Raw genomic sequence first — 783 nt, forward strand, 5'->3', positions numbered from 1 at the left:
ACTATTCGAGATTGTTTTATTTGATGAGATTTATGATAAGTGTGAGATGCTTCCACACCAGTTTGGTTTTCGAAAAAGCCTCGGGTGCACCCATGTACTTTATCTTCTTGCTAACATATTGCTTGAACCATGTCTTTCGCGACAAATTTTTAGCTGATGTCAGTGGGATGCCAGGAGTACTTTTCACTTAAGAATTTATGCCCAGATTTTTTTTTAGGCGTGTAAGTAAGGCTTGTATTATTCTATTTTTAGGTCATTATTTGATGTGCAAAGAAACTTCAAGTTTCGTGTTTGTTTGGAAGATGGCGAGCTTAGTGGGGAGCTATCCGTACATAAGGGAATTAAGCAAGGGGCTATAATATGTCCTACTTTGTATAATAACAGTCTTAATGATGCACAACAGGTTATCTCTCCGAGTTATATTTTGAAGCACGCTCATTTTTTACTTCTGGGTTTTGCAGATTATATTTTGAATCTGTGTCTATGGCTTTCTTCATTGGAAAATAATTTTCTGCGTCTTCCAAAAAGCTATTCTGATGTTGATTCGTAGTTTAATGTAGAAAAGTCTGATGTTTTGTTTTTTTAATTGCCCTGAAGATAATGCTACAGTCAGGCTTGGTGGAATTACCGTAACACCATCTAGTCACATTACGTACCTTGGCCTCCCGATTGGTCGTAATCTTCGAGAGACCCAGTCTTTACTTATTGAACACCTTTCTAAAACAGTGCGCATTGCTTATGCGGGTGTTGTAACTAGCCGTCGTAATTCACGCCGTAAATATT

This window comes from Artemia sp. Qi Xiang Cuo, chromosome 19 (assembly GCF_049724085.1).
Source record: "Artemia sp. Qi Xiang Cuo chromosome 19, ASM4972408v1, whole genome shotgun sequence".
In the NCBI taxonomy this organism is placed as follows: Eukaryota; Metazoa; Arthropoda; class Branchiopoda; order Anostraca; family Artemiidae; genus Artemia; species Artemia sp. Qi Xiang Cuo.